General features: G+C 43.5%; 1 protein-coding gene and 1 non-coding gene across 2 annotated transcripts in view; both read right to left on the bottom strand.

Moving 5' to 3' along the window:
• Nucleotides 1-24,393, bottom strand: part of JAK1 (Janus kinase 1) — a 232,444-nt gene that overhangs the window by 199,203 nt on the left and 8,848 nt on the right. The window lies entirely within an intron of this gene.
• On the bottom strand, nt 23,907-23,981 carry MIR101-1 (microRNA mir-101-1). The gene has a single exon (NR_032015.1). It is a non-coding gene; the product is annotated as a microRNA mir-101-1 (primary transcript).

The raw sequence follows: 24,393 nt of genomic DNA, 5'->3' as shown, positions 1-24,393 counted from the left end.
ATCCAAAAAGGTAGCCATTAATTTAATGGAAAGATTTTCTAATGGCAAACATTAATCTAGTTGTTAGAAAGGTACTATGGGGTAGCTTGAGTTCACACAAGCTTTCTTCCTGTGGTTTCTCTATAAAATGAAGAATTATGGCAAAGTTGTTTTTCACTTAAAAAAAAGTAATCAAGCCAATCAGACAAAATATGTTTCTCCATACAAACCATGAAACACCAGCTGAAATTCACTGTTTTGTTTCTCATGGTATCTTTTTCTTCTCTATCTCATTTAAAAAATTCTCTTAGTGGCTGGGCACGGTGGCTCATGCTTGTAATCCCAGCACTTTGCGAGGCCAAGGTGGGCAGATCACTTGAGGTCAGGAGTTCAAGACCAGCCTGGCTAACATGGTGAAACCTTGTTTCTACTAAAAATACAAAAAATTAGCCAGGCATGGCGGTGTGTGCCTGTAATCCCAGCTACTCAGGAGGCTGAGGCAAGAGAATTGCTTGAACCTGGGAGGCGGAGGTTGCAGTGAGCTGAGATCGCACCATTGCACTCCAGCTTGGGCAACAAGAGTGAAACTCCATCTCAAAATAAATAAATAAATAAATAAATAAATAAATAAATAAATTCTCTTAGTAATGCCATTTGTTTCCAGAAAATACTTCAGGATTTTCTCGAGGTAAAGATTAAGAGGTCATTAACCCACCCTTTCATGTGGTTTCACAGAATCATCACATTGTACAATAGAGTTCATTATTGCTTTTCCTACATACCAGAATAGAAACTGGCAAGCTAAACCAGCTTCTTGTGACCTGTAGTTTCTAGACAGAGCCCATCCATGAGTTCTAGTCAGAAAATTCTTCTCTTCCTTCTCATAATCTGATATAGAATGTGTAGTAGGAACTATAAGCAAGTGAGTATAAAGTTTAGCTGAGGAAACGCGTCTGTGAGATGTCATGGAAAAGGTATGAACTTGGAGTTGAGGAGACTTGACCTTCAGTGCTGACTCTAGAAGTAAACTGGGAAACGTTGAGCAAATCAGATTTTCTCAACTTCATTCTACTCTCCTGTAAAATAAGGATAAACACTTCCTACTTCAGCAAGTCCTTCCTTGAGACGTCTGCATAAAATAATGTATGAGAGTGTTCTCTAAAGTTTAAAAAATTGTAGAAGTGTGATATTTTCTATAGACACTTGGAGAGCCTACCCACCCTGTTCCCTTCTTTGGGGAGTGTCCCTATCACACATTCCAAAGGACAGACCCAGGAAGCACATCTGAAATAATCATAGCAACATAACTAAAAGAAAAGAGCTGGCCGGACGCGGTGGTTCACGCCTGTAATCCCAGCACTTTGGGAGGCCGAGGCGGGCGGATCATGAGGTCACGAGCTCGAGACCAGCCTGGCCAACATGGTGAAACCCCATCTCTACTAAAAATACAAAAAATTATCCAGGTGTGGTAGCGCACGCCTGTAGTCCCAGCTACTCAGGAGGCTGAGGCAGAAGAATCACTTGAACCCGGGAGGTAGAAGTTGCAGTGAGCCGAGATTGTGCCACTGTACTCCAGCCTGGGTGACAGAGACTCTCTCTCAAAAAAAAGAAAAGAAAAGAGTGACAGTTTGGGATGATGAAAAAGTTATTGGGATGGATAGTGTGATGGTCGCACAACAACATGTATGTATTTAATGTCACTGAATTGTACACGTGAAAGTAGTGTACCTTGACTAATGTGGGAAGATTGCTTGAGTCCAGGAGTTTGAGACCAGCCTGGGCAAAATAGTGAAACCCCATCCCTACAAAAAAAGTTTAAAACTTACCCAGGAATAGCGGTACACATCTGTAGTCCTAGCTGCTTGAGAGGCTAAGGTGGGAGAGTCACTTGAGCCCAGGAGTTTGAGGCTGCAGTGAACTATGATAAAGCCACTGCACTCCAGCCTGGGCAACACAGTGAAAGTCCCCGTGCAGGCCAAAGTTATAAGGGAGCAGGGAACAAGGTATGGGCAGCGAAAGTCTGAAGGAAATAAGAGACCAGAGAAGGGTGAGGGGGATTGTCTGACAACTTTCCAATTTCTATGTGTCTTGCACATTGTATCTTCGTGACTGCCCTATGTGCTTATTAACATAACTGCTTTCACTTAGGCTACTCCAATGAGCTTTGCAATTTGCAACCAAATGAGTTCTAATTATTCTACAAAGTATTTCAAGAGTAAAGAAGAGCTGTGTATGCAAAAATATCTGGAGCATTGCTCTTTATAATAATGAAACTTTGGAAAGAACTGAGTTGCCCAATAACTAGGGAATAATAAATTGTACTATGCCCATTCAATGGACTATTATGTAATCATTACAGTACATGGACATAAAAACTGTGCATAACTAGAGTAATTACAATAGTCTTAAAAAATAAATACATGCTTATAAGGATTGAGAAAAGCTGGGTGTGGTGGCTCATGCCTATAATCCCAACATTTTGAGAGGCTGAGTCAGGTGGATCACTTGAGACCAGCAGTTCAAGACAGCCTGGTTAACATAGCAAGACCCCACCTCTACAAAAAATTTAATAATTAGCAGGGCGTGGTGGCACATACCTGTAGTCCCAGCTATTCAGGAGGCTGAGGTGGGAGGATCACTTAAGCCCAGGAGTTCGAGGTTGCAGTGATCTGTAATTATGCCACTGCACTCCAGCCTGGGTGACAGAGCAAGACCTCATCTCAAAAAGAAAAAGAAAAACGATTGAGAAAAAAGCTATGCAAATATATCAAAAGCTGTGATGGTAGGAAAAAGGGGTGTGTGTGTGTTTTCTATATTGTTCAAAATCACATGAAGTTTTTTTGTTTGTTTGTTTTTAGAGATGGGGGGGTCTCATTATTTTGCCCAGGCTGGCCTCAAACTCCTGGCTCAACTCCTCCTGCCTCAGCCTCCCAAGTAGCTGGGACTACAGGTGTGCACCACCATACCCAGCTTGTATTAAGTTCTTGAGAAAAATTTGAGAGCTCTTAAAAATCCCCTTTATTAAAATATTTGATAGAATTTTCAAGTTTCAGAACTTAAAATAATTTTAGAAGTCAATAAGTATAGTTTTTCATTTCTTCAGACTGTACATTTCTAGTGATAAAGAGCTCTCTGCTCTCTAATATAAAGTAACTGTACCCAGGTAGGAAGATCCCTTGAGCCCAGGAGCTGGAGACCAGCCTGCACAACATAGAAAGACCCCATCTCTAGAAAGAATTAAAAAATTTAGCCAGGAGTGGTGGCATGTGCCTATAGTCTTAGCTACTCAGGAGGCTGAGGCGAGAGGATCGCTCCTCTTGCCAGGAGGTCAAGGCTGCAGTGAGCTGTGATGACACCATCGTACTCCAGCCTGGGCAACAGAGTGAGACCTTGTTTCTGAAGAAGAAAATAATAAATAAAACAAATAAATCAATAAAGTCTCTATAAAGTGGCTGCCCATCCTCTGCTTGAACAACTTTGGGGACCTAAGTGCCCAAGTTGCTCCTATGATTGGCTTGTTACAAAGTTCTGCCTCACATTATGTCTGTAGTTTCTTCCCCTTAGCTCTAGTTTTCCCTGTTGAGGTCAAGTCTATCCCTTCTTACGTGGGAATGTTTGGGGCCATCTGGGTGCACAACCTGTGCAACAGGGCACTGTGTCCAGAAGGGCCCCAAGCTTGGTTTAATGCTCTTATGTTGCCATTTTGAAATTCTTTTTCTTTTTTCTTTTTCTTTTTTTTTTTTTTTTGAGACAGAGTTTTGCTCTTGTTGCCCAGGCTGGAGTACAATGGCGCGATCTCAGCTCACTGCAACCTCTGCCTCCCGGGGTCAAGCGATTCTCCTGCCTCAGCTTCCTGAGTAGCTGGGATTACAGGCATGTGCCACCACGCCCAGCTAATTTTTGCATTTTTAGTAGAGACGGGGCTTCCCCATGTTGGTCAGGCTGGTCTGGAACTCCCGACCTCAGGTGATCTGCCCGCCTCGGCCTCCCAAAGTGCTAGAATTACAGGCGTGAGCCACCATGCCCAGCCACTCCATTTTGAAATTCTTAATACTTTTTTGAAGAAGTGGACCCACTTTTTCAGTTTGCACTGGGCCCCACAAATTATGTAGCCAGTCATGAAAATATTTCACATAACTTTTATGTCAAACCTCCCCATTCCTTTAGACATCTTTGTTTGTTTGTTTTGAGACAAGGTCTCACTCTGTCACCCAGGCTGGAGTGCATTGGCATGATCTTGGCTCACTGCAACCTCCGCCTCCCAGGTTCAAGCAATTCTCGTGCCTCAGCCTCCTGAGTAGCTGGGATTACAGGTGCCCACCACCACACCCAGCTAATTTTTGTACTTTTAGTAGAGACGGGTTTCACCATGTTGGCCATGCTGATCTCAAACTCCTGGCCTCAAGTGATCTGCCCACCTCGGCCTCCCAAAGTGCTGGGATTACAGGCGTGAACCACCGCACCCAGCCTTTTGTGTGTGTGTGTGTGTGTTTGTGTGTGTTTGTGTAGAGACAGGATCTCGCTATGCTGCCTAGGTTGGTCTCAAACTCCTGGCCTCAAGCAATCCTCCTGCCTCAGCCTCCCAAAATGCTGGGATTACAGGCTTGAGCCGCCACACCCAGACAGTACACACACACATATACATATTAACCTCATCTGATAGTTTGAGATAATAGATGGGAAAGTGTTTTGAACAGTAAGTCCTATGAAAATGCAAGGGGGCCAGGTGTGCCACCACTGCCAACCTAGACATCCTTTTGACCATGCCAGTTGCTCTCTTTGTTCCCACAACTCACTACAGACTCTAGATATGATTGAGTCAGTGTGGAGTATAGAGATAACTCAAACAACCTTGTTATAAAAGTTCCTAGTATGTATGTTTTTAGTAATAGATAATACTTATCCAATGTTTCCTATATGGCAGGCATTATGTTAAATACATTATATGTGTTATTTAATCCTCACCACAATCTTTCTAGTTAAGAAACAGATTTATCTCCAGTTTACAGATAAGTAAACTGTGGCTTCGAGAGGTTACATCATTTGTAAGCTACTACAGTCAATAGGTGGCAGAAAGAAACTCAAACCCAGGTTTGACTGACTCTTTTACACTATGTTCTACTATGGCTTCTCTCAAATTATTAGAGGTATTCACACTATTTGGGGACACTAAAGGCAACACACATTGAGCTGCGTACCAGTGGTGATTTTACTGTCAAAGACTTTTGATCTAGGGTGATTCAGCAGGAAAGGTATTTTTGGATGCTGACTGAGCTTCTCCGACACAGCCATTGCCTTTTCCAGGGTTATGTGTTCTATTTGGTTCCTTCCTGAGGATTCCCCCCATTCCCCTAGGCTTAGCCTCTGTATTAGTTTCCAATAGCTGCTGTAAGAAACTACCACAAACTTAGTGTCTTAAAAACAACACAAGTTGTTTTTAAGGTCAAAAGTCTGAAATGCGAAGTGGCACAGTGGCTTACACCTGTAATCCCAGCACTTTGGGAGGCTGCAGCGGGTGGATCACCTGAGGTCAGGAGTTCAAGACCAGCCTGGCCAACATGGCAAAACCCTGTCTCTACAAAAAATACAAAAATTAGCCAGACATGGTGGTGGGCACCTATAATCCCAGCTACTCGGGAGGCTGAGGCAGGAGAATCCCTTGAAATTAGGAGGTGGAAGTTGTAGTGAGCCAAGATTGCCCTACCACACTCCAGCCTGGGCAACTAGAGCAAGACCCTGTCTCCAAAAAAAAAAAAAAAGAAGTCTGAAATTGGGCCTCAAAGGGCTAACATCAAGGTGCTAGCACAGATGCTTTCCTTCTGGAGGCTCTGGAAAGAATCTGTTCCTTGACCTTTCTATCTTCTAGAGGCCACCTGCCTTCTGTGGCTCGAGGCCACTTCACTCTAGCCTGTGCTTCTGTCATCACATCTTCTCCGACTCTCCTGCTTCCCACTTCTAAGAACCCTGTGATTACCCTGACCCACCTGGGTAATCCACAGTAATCTCTCGACCTTACAATCGGGATGAGCAACCTTCATTCCATCTGCAACCAGAATTCCCTCTTGCATTTAACATAACGTGTTCTCAGGTTCCAGGGATCAGAATGTGGACCTTTATTCAACGGACCATTATTCTGTCCACAACAATCTCCCTACTCAGCCCTCACATGCACACACATGCCCAGTTCCCCCTGTGCTCTGGATTTCAGGGCCTTCCCCATCCCACTCGCCTACCCATAGTGGCGCTCTGGTTTTTCTGTATTCATTCAACAAACATTTATAGAGCACCTATTATGTCCTAGGCATTTTGCGAGGGGCAAGGGATACCAAGAAAAAAAACATAGTCCTGCTTTGAAGGACCTCACATTTCAGAGGAGCTGACAGAAAAATCATGAAACACAAGAAAACATGGCAAATATTGGGGTGGGGTAAAGGAAGCCCAGGAAGTGAAGTTTTTATATAGGACTTGGGGTCTGGGGAGGGCAGGGATATACAAAGATGTATATCATCGCTCCTGTTGCTATCACAGATCCATCATTTCAATGTAGTGGGTATCATCATGGAAAAAGAGGGGCTGCAATCTGGGCTCAGGATTTCCTGAAATGTCAAGTGCCCAAACTGATGGCAGGCAGAGCTGGACTGCTCAGAGACCACAAAGTGCAGGGACACACAGACCTTCTGAAGGCCTGGCTGTCGCACGGGTCGGGGCAGCCAGCAAGAGCTCCTTATTACCGTGGCGAGGAGACCACTGCCAAGTGGAAAAAGCTATTTACAGTGTTGAAGGGGGAAGGGCTCATCCCAGTGGGTGATTTTCTCATTTCCCCAGGCTGAACCTGACCTAAAACAAACTTTCATTTTCAAAGCTGAAAGGGGAAAACTTGCTACATACACAAAGATGGAGTTTTAGTTCCTCTGCATCTCAAATGTGGAGTCTGAGGAAAGAGCCAGTACCCCGTAAGCACTGGATGTTTTCTGTTTTAGATACTGTATCAGCCCAGGACCCTGGATATGCCTAGCGACCCACCTGTGCTCTCTGTGTCGTCTCCTACCTGATGGCCTCTGTGTAACCCTTATCATAGCAAACACAGAAGCGATCATCTGATTCTGTATGTTCCTAGACACAGACATTTCACAGGAACCATGGGGCGCTAGTTTCCAGCTCTGTACTGAACTCTACTGTCTCCTTTCAGAAACACAAGCAAATACATATATTATATATACATACAGTTGGTCCTCCCATCTGAAGATTCAACCAGCCATGGATCAAAAATATCTGGGCCGGGCACGGTGGCTCACGCCTGTAATCCCAGCACTTTGGGAGGCCGAGGTGGGTGGATCACCTGAGTTCAGGAGTTCTAGACCAGCCTGGCCAACATGGTAAAACCCTGTCTCTAGCAAAAATACAAAAAATTAGGCAGGCATGTTGGCAGATGCCTATAATCCCAGCTACTACTTGGGAAGCTGAGGGAGGAGAATCACTTGAATCCAGGAGGCGGAGGTTGCAATGAGCAGAGATCTCACCACTGCACTCCAGCCTGGGCAAGAAGAGCAAAACTCTGTCTCAAAACAAAACAAAAAAATCTGGAAAAGAAAAACAAAACAAAAAACCCTCAAAACAGAAAACACTATAACAATAAAAAATAATGAATTTTAAAGCAGTACAGTATAACAACTATTTACATAGCATTTACATTGTATTAGGTATTACAGGCAGTCTAGAGATGATTGAAAGTATACGAGAGGATGTGCATGGGGTAAATGCAAATATTATCCCGTTTATTATCAGGAACTTCAGCTTCCATAGATTTTGCTACCTGAGGGAATCCTGAACCAATCTCCCTCAGATACTGAAGGACAACTGTATATACTTTTCATTTTCTTAGTCTTAGTTATGAAAAACCAGGCACTCTTATTTAACACACACACACACACACACACACACACATACACAAACACACCCCAGAAATTTATTTTTACAGTTGCTCATACACAAAAAGCATAGAGAAGACTGAATTCATGTTACATCAGGTGACTTGGTGAAATAACTGGTGTTTTATATAGGGCTTTAGAGTTGGCCGAAGGTTGTCCTGGCCACTGAATTTTCTCCTTATAACAACCTTATGGAATAGCTGTCTTTGATGCGGGTCCAGTAAGTACTAGGTACCTGTCAAATCCAGAGTCCTCTTCTGAGAGCACTGACTGAACGGGGACTTTTCATTTTTTACTATGTTTGATAAAATAACTTCTGTTCTTGGTCTACAGAGAACTAAACTGAGGATGAGTTTAACTCTCTGCTTTTCTGCTTTTAGTCCCTATCTGCTAGGTGGTCATCAGCCTCAGCCAGAACACCTCTATCGCATGGGCATCACCTCCAAGGCAAGCTCCGGCTTCAGTTTGTTCTGACTGATGGCCAGACAGAGAAGTGTAAAGATTCTCCTAGTGCTTCTGCAAGAGAACCACAGAGAGGAAAACACCTTTCAAGGAGTTTGGTGTGGGCCCATTACAGGTTCTCTATGTTGGAAATGACAAACCAACCCGATCAGATCCTTTCTGCAGGACAATATGAATGACAGGTGGTCTCAGAAAAAGTAGATCATGGAATCTAATGTTTTTCACTCAAAACAGTGCATGAGACCTGCTGTTTATCCCAATCGCAGAAATATGAGGACTTGGAGTTACTCTGTGACTAAAGAAGACATGGTATTGCATCTTTGTAATTAGCCTCCATTAATAAGGGGAATATAATACAAAGTCCTAATTTTTATGCCTATTCTAAAAGTGAGGAGATGGAGTCTCAGAGATATGAAGTAATCCACAAGGTCTCCTAGCTAGGAAGTGGCACCTACTTTCAATAACCTTGGTTACAGATTTTCATTAATAATAAAACAAACTCAATAGAAAAACTTTTTTAAATGTATAGACTTCAGATAATAAAAACAAAAACCTATACCACAATTTGGATGAATCTCCAGGGAGTTATTCTACATTGAAAAAAAAGCCAATTCCAAAATGTTACATAGCATATGGTTATATATATATATATATATATATATATATATATATATAGTTTGTTTTTGTTTTTTGTTTTTGAGACAAAGTCTTGCTCTGTTGCCCAAGCTGGACTGGAGTGGCGTAATCTTGGCTCACTGCAACCTCTGCCTCCCAGACTCAAGTGATTCTCCCACCTCAGCCTCCTGAGTAGCTGGGACTACAGGCATGCACCACCACGCCTGGCTTTTTTTTTTTTTTTTTTTTTTTTTTGCTTGTTTGTTTGTTTAGATGAAGTCTCCCTCTGTTGCCCAGGCTGGAGTGCAGTGGCACAATCGCAGCTCACTGCAACCTCCACCTCCTGGAGTCAACAATTCTCCTGCCTCAGCCTCCCAAGTAGCTGGGATTACAGGGGCCCACCACCACACCTGGCTAATTTTTGTATTTTTAGTAAAGATAGGGTTTCACCATGTTGGCCAGGCTGGTCTCGAACTCCTGACCTCAAGTGATCCACCCGCCTTGGCCTCCAAAAGTGCTGGGATTACAGACGTGAGTCACCGCACCTGGCTGAATTTTTGTATTTTTGAAGAGATGAGGTTACACCGTGTTGGCCAGGCTGGTCTCAAACTCCTGACCCCAGGTAATCCGCCTGCCTCGGCCTCCCAAAATGCTGGGATTACAGGTGTAAACCACTGTGCCCAGCCCTATTTACATAACATTTTTGAAAGGACATAATTTTAGAAAGCAAGGATAGACTAGTGGTTGGCAAGGGTTAGAGATATGGATGGGGCTGGGTTTGGAGGCTCAGCAGGCTGGGACCCTGAACTGGTGATGTGGAGATGGTTGTTTCTGCTTTTTGGCAAAGTGCAGAGTGAGCTTTAGGTCAGATGTTTTTCAGTGAGCCCATCACAGGAAATCCTTGGCTTTCAGGACAATTTCTGAGCTTATTGTCTACCTTAGAGAAAGTAAATGAAGTTGCAAGTTTTTCAAATGGGTTAGTGTGACATTAGGATTAATACCTACGTACCTGCCTGTAGAAAAAGAATGCTTATGGCAGCTTGGTGCTGTAGAGAGTCAACGTGACTTTTAAGTGAAGGTGAAGATTGATGACAATCTGCAAACCACTGCACCTGTGTGGTGGAAAGTCAGGGTGACCAGATGGCTTGGGAAGTGGAGCCTGAAAGAGTAGTTCCAATTTGGTCTTGTTGTTTTTGCTGAGCTGGTGGCTGTTTGTAGCCAATAGGCCAATGGCAAGGGGAGAGATGTACACGCAGTTTGGGGGGCAGTACAAGAGAGGAGTGAAGCAAAAAAGGAAAACTGAGTGCAACAGCAAGATTCATAGCTCCAGCAGGCTGTGTCCTGCTCTCACCCTTGGAGACTGCGATGCTCTGGGCAAGTCTTTTCTCTGAGTTTGATTCTCTGTTTGTAAAACATAACAATGAACTGTTGCCCAGCCTACATTACCAGGTTGTTGGAAAAAATGGAATGATGCAGGTAAAAAATATTGTGTGATTATAGACCAGTAATGGGATTTGGTAGCATTCCAAATCTAGTGGTCCCTAAATAAATAATTTCTGTACCTATGTTTTAGAAAGTAAGTCAACTCAGTCTGAAGACTGGTGGGTCCACGGTCCTCGGTGAGCACCGCTAAATGATTGGGTCTTGGCAGTGCCTGTCACACTCACCATGAGTTCTTGTATTGCGTCATACAGCTGGGGAGGAAGAAGGCATGATGGCCACATCAAAGCTGAGCTCTAATAACTGCAGCGGACTTCTTACTTTGCTCCCATGGCTGATCTCTGGCCCAAAGCCAAGCATATAGCAAGTCTAATGAATGAACGAATGCTTATCTAATTTAGTGAAGGGTTTTTTCCCCTCCTTTTCTGCTTAGGTAATTTGGTCAGTTACTAAGATTGGAAGTGACAGACAGGAGAAGAGAGACTATCACAGTGGGTAAGGGTCTAGCTAAAGACCCTCTGGGAGAGTGGCAGTTAGAGTTCAAAAACCTTCTCTGTGATGTGGCCTTTGTGTGGTGGGAACCATGAAAGCATGGTTGGAAGCATGAAATCATGGTGGCTCTGGAGTCAGGGGGTTGTGTGAGTGACCTAGCTTTATCCTCTGTGAGCCACAGTTTCTGCATCTGTGCAATGGTGATGATGACAGTGTCCTCATAGAACTGTCATGAGGACTAAATGAGATCAACAGATATAGAACAGCTGGCACAAGCAGGAACACAATAATATGGGCCCTTTCCTTTCTCTTTCCCCTCTTCAAATGATAGGAAAAAGATGTCATCACTCCTTTAAAATATCTCTCTTGCAAGTTTTTGAGAGAGAATGAAAATGGGAGCCTCAAATAACTAAGCTTATCCTCTTTATAGCTCCTGGAAGTAAATCTTACCAAGCTTGGGATTTGGAGTCAGACAAACATAGCTTCAGATCCAAGCTCCACCAATTACAAGCTATGTGATCTTAAACACATCAGTTAATCTCTTCTAATCTGTCTTCTCAAGAGCTAAATCATATCTAAGAATATGGTTGTTTAGAAAGTTAAATGGGTGGTGTATGTAAAGTGTCTAGGACAGTATCTTATACACAGTCAGAACTCAATAAGTGGTCACTCTTTTAAGAACTGTCTTGGGTGTGGCAGAGGGAGTGCACAGAAAAATGGAGAGCAGAGTGTCCACAGACATCACTATTATTTTTCATAATCATCAGCAATCCTTGGTTCCACCTGTGCAGCACTTTCTTCCCACTAGAGTTCAACAATAGTTTACTTTGAAAGACTTGGGGGATATGAATGAACGACAGGGTGGTATGATGTACTCCCAATACCCCACCTGCAGGCCCAGATGAGGCCCTTAAGTCAGATACGGACAAGCTGGAGGCCATGCCAAAGGGAGCCCACAGGATGGAAAACGGCTGGAAAGATGCCATGCGAGGAGTGTCTGAGGGACTGGGACAAGAGACACCCACTGGGGAGTATAAGTAAACCAAGATTATATTTTCCTTTATTTCGTCATTCCTAAAGGGGAGGACTCAGACCAACGGGTGGAAGTTACCTGGAGATAAAATTCAGCTTGATACAAAGAATTTTCTGACAATGCAGCCATTCAATGACAGTGTAGCTGTCCATCAGTGGAACAGGCCATTTGGTTGAAGGAGACCTGAGTCCCAGAATCTGGTACTGGGGATGGGGCTGAAGGGGGTAGGTAGGCTGGCTCAAATAGCTCCCAGGTCTCTCACAGCTCTGAAATTCTGGTTTTTTGTGTTTTTAGTAGAGATGGGGTTTCACCATGTTGGTCAGGCTGGTGTCGAACTCCTGGCCTCAAGTGATCCACTCGCCTCAGTCTCCCAAAGTGCTGGGATTACAGGTGTGAGCCACCGCATCCAGCCCCAACCTCTTTTTTTTTTTTTTTTTTGGTTAACTTTTTCATTTCAGTGTCAGGCACAATGGCCTACACCTGTAATCCCAGCACTTTGACAGGCTGAGAGAGGATCACTTGAGGCCTGGAGTTCAAGACCAGCCTAGGCAACACAGTGAGATCCCATCGCTATAGGAAAAAAAAAATTAGCTAGGCATCTCGGCACACACCTGTAGTCCTAGTTACTTGGAGGCTGAGGCAAGAGGATAGCTTGAGCCCAGGAGTTGGAGTCAACAGTGACCTATGATTATGCCATTGAACTCTAGCCTGGGTAAAACCCTGTCTCCAAAAAATTTTTTTGTTTCATTCTAACAATACAGTGGGGAAAGGAAGCTACTGTTACCATGAATACTTAAACTGATTTTGAAATTAAAAATACCTACTTCCACTTTGAAACACTTTATTTAATCCCATGAACCTCAGTTTCCATATCTGTAAATGGGATGATATTTACCTATATAGATTGTTCATTAATTCAAAAACATTTGAACCTGGTCCTACTTGGTAGGGACTTATCTCATAACTAAAAAGTCATACAAGGCTGGGCGCGATGGCTCACGTCTGTAATCCCAGCACTTTGGGAGGCCAAGATGGGTGGATCACAAGGTCAGGAGATCGAGACCATCCTGGCTAACACGGTGAAACCCCGTCTCTACTAAAAATACAAAACAATTAGCCGGGCGTGGTGGCGGGCGCCTGCAGTCCCAGCTACTCGGGAGGCTGAGGCAGGAGAATGGCATGAACCTGGGAGGCGGAGCTTGCAGTGAGCTGAGATCTCACCACTGCACTCCAGCCCAGGCAACAGAGCGAGACTTCATCTCAAAAAAAAAAAAAAAAAAGTCATACAGATCGCACAGAGCTTACATTCTAGTGGAGTCAGGCAGCATTAAACACAGTAAGTATACTGAAGTACGTTAGTGTGGACGTACTGTGTGCAAGTATTAATGCTATGAACAAATAAGGCAGAAAAAGGGACACGGAGGGGGATGTGGCTTCTGTGAAAGAATTGAGATAATACAGGTAAAAAAAAATCAGTTGTGGACAGTTCAATAGAAAGTCCTCAAACAATGTTAAGCTATTACTACCACAGGGACTTCTGAGCTCACGGACCTACAGTTAAGTGCATCATTCCACTTCTGAATTATTAAATAGGTGACGTATATTCAAAGAAAAAAACCAAACAGGAGTAGATCCTGATGTTGTTTGCAGGTGGAAGAAAAGAATCAATGAAAATGTCATGATTTGGGGGTTCTGGCATAGCCTCATTTGTCAAGGATGCTGATAAGAATCTGTGGAAAATTTAGAAATGCAGAAACCTGGGCTTGAACTGAGTGACATCAGGTAAGTGACCTAGTTTTTCTAGGTCTTCATTTTCCCTGCATTTGACCAGGGCTGTTGTGACACTCAGTTGTAACATGTAAAATACCAGACACACAGCAGGTATCGCTAGCATATATTATTATTACCATTGTCCAAACAAGCTCATCTGCATTTTCAGAGATTTTCAATGTGCTCAGGATGAAAAAATAAGGCAGTATTTCTCAGGAGGGCACATTCCACAATCATGTGTTACTAGGAGTTGGACTAAGGTCGCTTGTTATGAGAACACACGAGGAAAACATAAGGAAGTATTCAACCGATTAAATGCTCAATCCATTTCTCAGCCTTACTAGCTCCTTGGCTGCAGTCTTCAGAATCTCAGAAGATGCAAACAAAGACACACTGATTCACTTAAAATAGTTCTTCGTATAAATCTGAGAGTTTAGCCAAAAAACAGTCCAAAAGGATTTATGAGGTGTGCTTTCCTTCACAGAGCCTGCAAGTCAAGGAGGCTACCTTTAATCAGCCTGAGTTTCCCAGACACCTCTGTAGCGTCGTCCCTTTGCTTCTTACCACTCTGATTGAGAGTCTTGGGAAATGGGCATTTAATATGTTTTCTGTTCAATTTTTTCTCATGGGAGCAGCTGTACGAGGAAGGGTTTCTTTCTGCTTTCCCAGGGGAAAAATCAGAAATCACTTCACTCCCATTTCTGCAAGTTCAAAAGCAAATGAAATCTTTGAGGCATTTATTGGTGTTAGTACCTTGTCCACTATCCACCCCTAAGGCAACGGGATTTATTTCTAGAATTGGAAGTCCCTCATTCACTGTCAATAGCCTTTTTCTGCTGTTAGGGGGCTTGCATCCACAATCTGCCCCTTCCAGGGGCAGCTGTAACCACCTGGACTTCAAAAGGAGTAAGGACGGGGCCTGGCATGGTGGCTCATGCCTGTAATCCCAGTACTTTGGGAGGCCGAGGCGGGAATATCTCCTGGAGCCAGGTGTTTGAGACCAGCCTGAGCAACAAAGAGAGATCCTGTCTCTACAGAAAAATTTAAAAATCAGCCGGCCAGGTAGTGCACACCTGTAGTCCCAGATACTCAGGAGGCTGAGGCAGGAGGATCCTTTGAGCCCAGAAGTTTGAGGCTGCAGTGAGCCATGATCGTGGCCCTGCACCCCAGCCTGGGTGACAGAGTGAGATCCTGTCTCAAACAAACAACAATGACAAAAAAACACAACCCAAACAACAACAAAAAGACTACACAAAAACTCACTTCTTCACGAACTTCAAAAGAGGTTGGTCCCTAGAAGAACCACCCACCTTGGTGGGCATGAGCTTTCTGACTGGCCACGGATCCTTCCTTTGGGATCCCATCCATATTCTAACTCACTCCTTGGGGCACATGTTTGTTGAGAGGCACTGCTGTGGTCCACAGATGGGTTGTGGAGGGTACTCTTTTGTGGGGCACTAGCAAAAAAGCTTAAGTTCCAAGCCATCACCCACATATTCACTGGAGGCCATGATGTCCAAGGAACCTCATATCCTCACCCCACCAAATGTAGTGTCGCTCCCTGTCTCTCTCCTGCCTCCTTCTCTTAGCATTGCAAGCCCTGGGCATAGGGAGCTCTTTCTGGGATAGTGGCTTACCAATTTTCAGACAATCATGACGTCAAATTTGCATGCTCCCCTTCGCTGAGAGAAGTTCCCACAAAAGGTGACATCTCCCCCTCCTCCAGTCATCTTTTTATGGGGGTGAAGGGTGGGAGCAATGTGAAAATTGGTTCTGCTGAAATGACACCTTTTGAAAAAGCTCTGCAGGAAAATGCCGCAGAGATGCAGATCTCTGACCACAGAAAGTGGGGATTTTGAACACCTTGTTTTTAGCTGTGGGTTCTTCTCACCCATACTTAGCAAACAGGAAACATTCCACTCACATCTCATACTACACTAGTTTTCTACTGTGAACTGCATGCCAGGCTTATGCCAGACACTGCAAACACAACAATGGGTAGAGCCATGTTTCTTGTTTCACAGAATTCACCATCTAACGAGACATTAAAAATATGCACCCGCAACACACGTGATTCAACTGTGACAAGTGCTCTGAAGGAAAAGCACAAAGTGCCATGAGATCAGACCTAGGCAGGATGTCAGGAAAAGGTCTCTGAGGAATCAGTACTTAGCCAGAAACTGAAGGATAAGAGGTAAGGTGAACTGAATGGTAAGGGTGTCCCAGGCAGAAGGAAATGCACCTGACACAGAAAGGACTTGATTCCCTGACAAAGGCCAGGCCAGTCAACTGGGTACAAGAGATGGGACCTGAGGAGTAGGTGGGACCACACTGCCCAGGGCCTCATGGGGCAGCTGAAGAGGAGAAGCCACTAGAGTGTTTTAAACCAGAGGGTTTTTAAGTGATGGCATGATCAAACTTTCATTTTACAGAGGTAACTCCAGCTGAAGAGTAGAGAAGGCATCAGAAAAAGGCAACAGTGGACAGGGGAGGCAGTGTATGGTGCAAATTTTAAAGCAATTTTACACATGCTGGGTCTAACTCTGTTTCGAAGCCTCACCTACTAATCAACATAATATTCACTTCTTACATTGTTTCTGGACTCAAATGCCTGCTTCATCACTGACTAGCTGTGTGGCTTAGGGACCCACTGGGAGCCTGAGAGCCTCCTCAGGTTCTTCAATTAGGAAACATGGAGAACTCTTCTACTCTTTGAGGATTTCAAAGAGGATGAAATGAGTGCTTTGGTACACAGGCGCTCAACAAATATTGACTGATCTCAAGCAAATAATCCTGTCAATTAAGGAAATAAAAGGAGAAAGGGAAAGCCTCTTCTAGCTATTTGATTCAATTACTTAAAGTTCTACCTGTAAATTATGCAGGGGATAAGCATTTATTTAACAGTAGCAAATTTTATGCTATTAGACTAGTGCTATTAGAATAGCTTGAGACCTGATAGGTACGTCAGGTTTTTATTTTTTTAACAGAAATTAGTGAATGATGATAAGTGGAAAGATTCATGTCTCAATATACACTATATATTACACTAGACTTTTAAAATTAAAAATCCATAATTCCCTCTCCATAAAAAAGGGTGTCTATATTCCCAGTGATATGGTTTTCCAGAAATCTAGTCCCTATCAATATAAATCTGGGAATTTCTGCCATTCCAGAGGATCTAAGCTTCTACACTACCAATACTGCATACTAAGGTATCAGCAAATGTAGCACTCCTCCTCAGTCTGATGTCCACAGCACACCCGGGTTGATCACAGGTAGACCCAGAAAGGTGGTTACAGCACTCCTTCCTGCAGAGCCCAGATGTGGTCTCAGAAGTCTTCCCAGCAAAGTGCCCTAGACAGCTAGCCCCTAGTGGACCCCAAGATATTCCTGGTTCGAAGACACTCATTTTCAAATTGAAAAAAACCAATGGGAGTCTAAGTAATTTTTCTGCAATTTCATTTACAAAGATAGTAGCAAAAAAGTGAAAATACATTTTCTACAGACTAAATCGAAATGGTTCTCTATTTCTTCTCACCTTTTAACATCATCAATCTCCTCACAATCTCATGGAAAATAAAATACAGTAATAGTCTAAATGCACAAAGCAACGTATAATCAGCTTACTTTACTCCATTTCAATTATGTGCATTTTAACATATTTACATTAGAAGCATGTATTACAACCCAAAACCTTGTCAGACAGCTTAAAGAACCCAGCTGAGAATGCTCCATGCCTGCTTGCTTATTTGTTAAGAGACAGGGTCTGGCTGTTACCCAGGCTGGAGTGCAGTGGCACCATCCTAGCTCACTGCAGCATCAAACTCCTGGGCTCACGCAATCCTGCCTCAGCCTCCGGAAGAGCTGGGACTACAAGCATGCACCACCACGCCTGGCTATTTTTTTTTTTTTTTTTTGGTAGAGACAGTCTCACTTTGTTGCTCAGGCTGGTCTTGACCACTTTCATCTCCCAGAGTACTGGGATCACAGGTGTGAGCCACCACACCCAGCTCAGGCACACATTCTTGTACTTGGCAATCTCCTCCAGTGGGAATCCTTACACTCATCATGTCTTAAATATGAAAGAAAAATACAAAATGGACTTTTGGTGCCTCCCTTACCTAACTCGTTCATGCTTCATGAAGAGTTCTTGTGGTTAAAAATGATGACTAGGCCGGGCATGGTGGCTCACACCTGTAATCCCAGCACTTTGGGAGGCCGAGGCAGGTGGATCACCTGAGGTCGGCAGTTCAAGACCAGCCTGACCAACACGGTGAAACCCCATCCCTACTAAAAATACAAAATTAGGCTGGGCGCAGTGGCTCATGCCTGTAATCCCAGCACTTTGGAGGCCGAGGCGGGCGGATCACGAGGTCAGGAGATTGAGACCATCCTGGCTAACACGATGAAATCCCATCTCTACTAAAAATACAAAAAACTTAGCCGGGTGTGGTGGTGGGTGCCTGTAGTTCCAGCTACTTGGGAGGCTGAGGCAGGAGAATGGCGTGAACCCGGGAGGCAGAGCTTGCAGTGAGCTGAGATCGCGCCACTGCACTCCAGCCTGGGCGACACTCCAGCCTGGGCAACACTCCAGTCTGGGCACTCCAGCCTGGGTGTCAGAGCGAGACTCCATCTCAAAAAAAAAAAAAAAAAAAAAAAAAAAAATTAGCCAAGCATGGCGGCGCATGCCTGTAATCCCAGCTACTCACAGGCTGAGGCAGGAGAATCGCTGGGACCCGGGAGGCACAGGTTGCAGTGAGCCAAGATCACGCCATTGCACTCCAGCCTGGTGACAGAGCAAGACTCTGTCTCAAAAAAAAAAAAAAAAAAAAAAAAAAGACTAGGGGCTGGGCACAGTGGCTCACGCCTGTAATCCCAGCACTTTGGGAGGCTGAGGTAGGCAGATCACCTGAGGTCAGGAGTTTGAGACCAGTCTGGTCAACATGGCGAAACCCCATCTCTAAGAAAAAATACAAAAATTAGCCGGGCATGGTGGCGTATGCCTGTAGTCCCAGCTACTCGGGAGGCTGAGGCAGGAAAATCGCTTGACCCGGGAGGCGGAGGTTGCAATGAGGCAAGATTATGCCACTGCACTCCAACTGGGCGACAGAGCAAGACTCCGCCTCAAAAAAAAAACACAAAAACAAAAAACGATGACTGGTAATGGTGAAGACAAACTATGAATAGAATGCACCTGTAAATATGAATGCAGAGTTTTAAAGAAGCAATTTTTAAAGGAAAAAAATCTCTGAAGTGTAAAAACATAAGAGGTTTGTCTCAAAGAGCAACTGATCTGAAAGAAAGATACTCACTTAAGAACGGGATAGACAAGCCAATGTGGTGGCCTAGGCCTGTAATCCCAGCACTTTGGGAGGCCAAAGCAGGAGGATTGCTTGAGCCCAGGAGTTCAAGATCAGCCTGAGAAACAGTGAAAACCTGTCTCTACAAAAAAATTTTTGAAAAATTAGCCGGGCATGGTGGTGCACACCCATAGTCTCAGCTAATCAGGAGGCTGAGGCTACAGTGAGCCGTGATGGCACCACTGCACTCTAAGCCTGGGCTATGGAAGACCCTGTCTCCCCTGGGCCCCCAAAACAGGATAAGGCAAGTTTGTGGCACACTTAAAATTGGGTGGTTATTCAGAGAAGCTAGAAATGTACTAGGCATAGCAAAATATTTGAAATTAGCGTGGCAGGCAAGAACAACAGCTAGCTGTCTGCTCCAACTCTGTGTAGTATGATCAAGGTAGAATATTGTGCAGGATCTGGTGGAGGTAGTCTAATGTTCCTAAAACTAAAATCTGATTTTAGTTTTAAAAGCATGACCCTAAGTGAGGACTTTGTGATGAAACAGATACGGTCCACAAACGAATCCTTTTTACCCACAGCTAATAAAACATGTGATCCCTTAGGGAAGGTTACTGCTATTTCCAGCCTCAATTGTTATATTCTTATTATCAAATTTAAGCATGTAACAACAAATAGGAAAACTATTCGTGACAGACAGCAAGCTGTAGAATGCTCCTTTAATGAAGCTGCTAATACTTGACTTGTAAGACTAACCAGGATACTTTTTAAAACTATACTTAATACTATTATTTCATATATTGTATGTTTATATTTTAATAACATGCCACATTTAAATGCTGCTTTAGTCTCTTATATATATGATTTTATATATATGATTTCCCTAAGAAGGGAAAGGTCTGGGATTGGTGAATCCTCAAGTAATTTGAAACACTAAACATTAGGAGTATTTTAAATCACCTGAGGATTCACCAATCCCAGACCGTTCCCTTCTTATGAGTTCTTCCATAGGTTGTCAGAAATTCCTTTTCTGTTTAAAAAAACTCTAAAGAATTTCAGGAGTGGTAGCATAACTCCAAAGACGTGGGCAGTTGAGGCAACTGGAACAGGGAGAGGACCAGTGAGTTGCCCAATCTCACCAGAAAAGACATAAAGCCAGCAAGAGATGCCACATCAGGTAACTTCTTGTCCACGCCTTTTTCTCATTGTTTTTAATATTCATTGCTACTATGTTGAGTTTTCTTTACATTTTACACAATTCTAAAGCTATGCTATGTTGGAAACCCTGGAAACATGTGTAAAGGATTTCAGATTAGAGAACTTGAAATGCATAAAGACATGGCAATTACATTTTAATTGCTTACTTGGAACAGTAGTTACCTTCACACGGAAAACTAAGGGAGAGCAGAGAAATCAACTAAATCCTGTTTTTGGCTTCAAGAGGGTTATTATCCTGAATCTCTTTTATTGTGGTAAAATACACATGAAATTTTCCATTTTTAGGTGTACATTGTGGCATTAAGCACATTCATGTTGTTGTGCAACTGCCACCATCCATCTCCAGAATTTTTTCATCTTCCCCAAATACAACTCCATTAAACACTAACTCTCCATTCCCCCCTCTCCCCCAGCTCCTGGCAACCATCAGTTCCTGGCTGTATGAATTTAACGACTCTAGGAGCCTCATGTGAGTGGAATCATACAGTATACACCCTTTTATGTCTGGCTTATTTCACTTAGCATGGTATCTTCAAGGTTCATCCATGTTGTAGCATGTCAGAATTTCCTTCCTTTTAAGGCTGAATCATATTCCAATGTAGGTATACACTACACTTCATTTATCTACTTATCCATCAATGGACACTTGGGTTGCTCCTTTTAGTTATTGTGAATCATGTCGCTATAAACATGGGTGTACAATATCTGTCAGAGTGCCGCCTCTCACATCTTTTGGGTATGTATCCAGAAGTGGAATTGCTGGATTATACGGTATTCCTAGGTTTAATTGCAATCTTATCATCTCACATACTTCACCTAAACTGAAAAATGCAACGAATATACCAACCAAACACATACTGTGTTTTAAGCAAGGCAGTGGGAAAACCCCATTGGATCTGTCTTGCATCACTTCTCTCTTAATCTGTTGGAACACCTTACGTCTATGAAATGCCTTGAAGATGCCAAAGACCTCCAGGTCCAGGCAAGCTTCTGGAGCTCCTGCTGCAGACTAAGCCTCAGCCTTCTTGTTTAGAGGAAAGGGGACCCAGCATGACTCTGTCCGTAGTGCAGGGTGACTGCAAATGACACTCAACACTCAGTTCTTCAACACCCCACAGGCCTGGTTGTAGATTTTGAGGTCAAGGTTGGGTAAGTATAAAACCCAATGAATTTTTATAAAACTAGTAACGGGGAAAACAGGAAGATCAGGGAAGGTGGTGAAATCTTCACCAAGGCCAATGATTGCACAACACGTAACTTCTTGAAGCACTTTTTTCCACCTGCTAAAACACTAAACATTAGGAGTGTTTCAAATTACTTGAGGATTCACCAATCCCTAACTTTCCCTTCCTAAAAGTTCTTCCAGAGTTTCTGTCAGAAATTCCTTTTAAGAAAACTCCAAGGAATTTCAGGAGTGGTAGCATAATAACTGGGGAGACCCCTCTCTCTAATTAATCAAAAACGTAGTGTAGCTTATATAGCTTAGAGAAATTGTGGATCTATGAGGACATGTGAAGGTACTGGGCTATAATGTGGTCAATGTGTCTGAAAAATAACCGTTCTGGGCCAACCAAGTGTGGCTCAAGGGATCACTACTAAGAATGGTTCCTCTTTGGGTAGAGCAGAGGGAAGAGACACTAAAGGGAACTGCAATCACCAGCAAAGGAACACAGTGACCATCAATGTCTGAGGACCGGCACAATGAAGGGTAAGACAGAACCTCTCTGTACGAGGCCTACTCCCTTCCAGTTCCCTTTCTTCCCCATTGTGTCCCAGTGGAGGACCTGATAATACACCTGACCCATATCTAAGACATGCAGTTGGCAGGGCTGATAGTAGGTAAGGTTCACAGTATGTTAAAAAGTCACACAAGGCCAGGTGCAGTGGCTCAATGCCTGTAATCTCGGCACTTTGGGAGGCTGAGGGTAGGAGAATCACTTGATGACAGGAGTTTGAAACCAGTTTGGGCAACATGGTGAAACACCGTCTCTACCAAAAATACAAAATTACATGGGCATGGTGGTGCACACCTGTAATCCCAGCTACTCGGCAGGCTGAGGCATAAGGATCACTTGACCCCGGGAGGCAGAGGTTGCAGTGAACCAAGACTGAGCTACTGCACTCCAGCCTGACCGCAGACTGAGACTCTGTCTTAAAAAAAAAAAAAAAAAAAAAAAAAAAAGTCACAAATGGTTTTCCTCTCCCTGGCCCCTCTTCTCTCTGTGGTAGGTAGGTTCAAATTATAGCCTAACCTCAGCCATCTCTGTTCTCTTTGCTCAAGCACATGGGTCACTGCTTTGGGTTCCTACACCAGTCAGACATCCACAGGCTCCCAGATACAGACATGAGCCTAGGATGAGGTAATATACCCGATTAGGCTCTGAGCCTAAAACACGTTCCATGAAATTACCTGAGCCTTCCTTGCACAGTACTGTGATCTAACACATAATCAAGTCATGCACTTTGTTTCTTATTTGCTATTGTTACATGTGTACAGTGTCCTTAGGAGTCTAGAGGGAAGAGGGATAATTGGCAGAGATTGGCATTGGCAGAATCCTGGGTTCTCCAATAACCACCTTTCACCCCCAGCAGTACTCTCTAGAGGAAGATGGAGGTTGAAGATGTGTGCTGTTAAATTTCCTAATCCTGGCTGGGTATAGTGGCTCATGCCTGTAATCCCAGCACTTTGGGAGGCTGAGGTGGGAGAATCAATTAAGCTCAGGAGGTCAAGACCAGCCTTGGCAACATAGTGAACTCCTGTCTCTACTAAAAATTTGCAGGTGGGTGGCCTGAGCCTGTAGTCTCAGACTCGGGAGGTTGAGGTGGGAGGATTGCTTGAGCCTGGGAGATCAAGGTTGAAGTAAGCTATGATCATGCCACTGCACTCCCGTGTGGGCAACAAAAAAAAAATTTCCTAGTCTTTCATGCACGTGATGCTGGCTTGGTGTTTACAGCTTCGTATTCCTGAAATCGATATGTGCCAGATATCACTGCAGACTAGTCCTTATTTGATAGAAATAAAATAATTTACATTTTATTTTCATGTAAATGTGACAGCAGCAGCAATAACATAGGCAATCAGTAAATATTCTTTTGAATTAGGCCAGATCCTAAATATCCTGAAAGAAACATGACATGTCACTATCTACTCCTTCAAGACAAAGATATACTTTTTTTCTTTCTTCACTTCAGTAAGCTGGTCTACAATGATGGACTTTTATTTATGCAACAATTTCAATACTGTTCAACATATTGGGCTTTTTTTTTCTCCCTGTAAGTAGAATCTGATTTTGAAATCTAGTAGTGTACTGACAAGTGCCAAGCTGTTCTAATTAGGTTACCTTTCACATTTATAAAAATGGTACGAAGTTCTCTGAATACCATTCCAGAAATACTAATTCATACTTACCTATTTTCAGTCTCCTAAAGGTTCCAAAGATCTTAATATATGTTCACTCAGCACAACATGGCTGCACCAACAACTACCCCATGTTACAAAACAAGGCAAAGAGAAGCAGAATAACTCTCCCTATGCCCCGGGAGAAGTATGACAGAGGTGCAGGGTAAGAGGGTTTCTGGGTCCCAGCCACCTGTTTCACATTCCTCTTTCACCTTCTTTCTTCCTGGGTACGGTGAGGCTCCTCTGATGGAAGGTAAGATGGCTGCCATCCTTCAGTTATCACAGTACTGTACCTTTAGAATGGACAGCATCAGCACTGTGATAACTGAGCCAGGGCAGCCTGTCAGTCACTGTGTCGGTCAACGGCATCCTTTCTGGTGGCTGCATTACTCTCTCTGAAGGCTCCCCATGAAGTGAAGACTAAAAGATCCCCTTCTGGTTGGAGACGTGAGGAGGCAGAAGAAAAAGAAGGATCAGAGCCCAGCAAGTGGTGAGGCTGAAATATTAAAAGGCCCAGTTGAATTAAATTAGAATGAAAGATGAACACATGACTTATCCATATTAATGAGGATGAACAACTGCATGATTAGGTTTTCACTCTGATAATACATCAAATATGCAGTAAGCCTCCAGCATATTTCACAGCCTATCTCTTCCATGCATGGATTCACTGACTGTGCCTCCCTGACCTCAATCATTGATTTTATATATATACTGAGGAACTACTACGTTCTAAAGCCCTCTTCTAGA

Source organism: Pan troglodytes, chromosome 1 (genome assembly GCF_028858775.2).
Source record: "Pan troglodytes isolate AG18354 chromosome 1, NHGRI_mPanTro3-v2.0_pri, whole genome shotgun sequence".
Classification (NCBI taxonomy): Eukaryota; Metazoa; Chordata; class Mammalia; order Primates; family Hominidae; genus Pan; species Pan troglodytes.
Note: the sequence above shows the minus strand (reverse complement) of the source record. Positions and strands in the feature narration are given on the sequence as shown.